We start from the raw sequence: 594 nt of genomic DNA, 5'->3' as shown, positions 1-594 counted from the left end.
TGTTCTGTCTTTGTGAGAAGTGAAAAACTTGGTAGGCAGAAAGACCCCACCCTCTTCTCTTTCCAAAATGACTAAAAGAAAAAGGTAAATCAGAGCCTTCCATGTTTTCAGTGAGAATTATCCTAACTCACCAAGAAAGCAGATCATAGTAAATAAACTGTGACCTTCAGGGAGATTTTTCAAGCCTCTTTTTGTCCTGTTTGTATTAAGAATAATGCCTTGCCTTTATATCTGTATTTTTATATAGTTCTATTCCAACCAGGTATAGCACTCTGAAGAAGATGTTATCTATTCTCCATTTTATAAACCAAATCAAACTTTCATCTACATTCACTAGCTATGTAATAAATACCTTGTAGGAGCCAGATACTTGTTGAAAGTCTGGGCTACAAAGAATCAGTCAAGACTCCTGATGTCAAGTATTTGAGCATAAAAAGAGCATTGATGGCTAATTGGAACCCCCCCTCCACCCCGCCTTGCGGCCTCCCCCACCCCCAACCCAGAAGTTCCTAAGACTGTTCCAGCCCTGCCACTGGAAGCAGGGTAGTCCAAAGCTGCAGTCCCCGCTGCTCTTAACTAGCAGTATAACAATCT

The sequence above is a fragment of the Piliocolobus tephrosceles genome, chromosome 6, assembly GCF_002776525.5.
Source record: "Piliocolobus tephrosceles isolate RC106 chromosome 6, ASM277652v3, whole genome shotgun sequence".
In the NCBI taxonomy this organism is placed as follows: Eukaryota; Metazoa; Chordata; class Mammalia; order Primates; family Cercopithecidae; genus Piliocolobus; species Piliocolobus tephrosceles.
The sequence above is the reverse complement of the archived record's forward strand: the minus strand, read 5'-3'. Positions refer to the sequence as shown.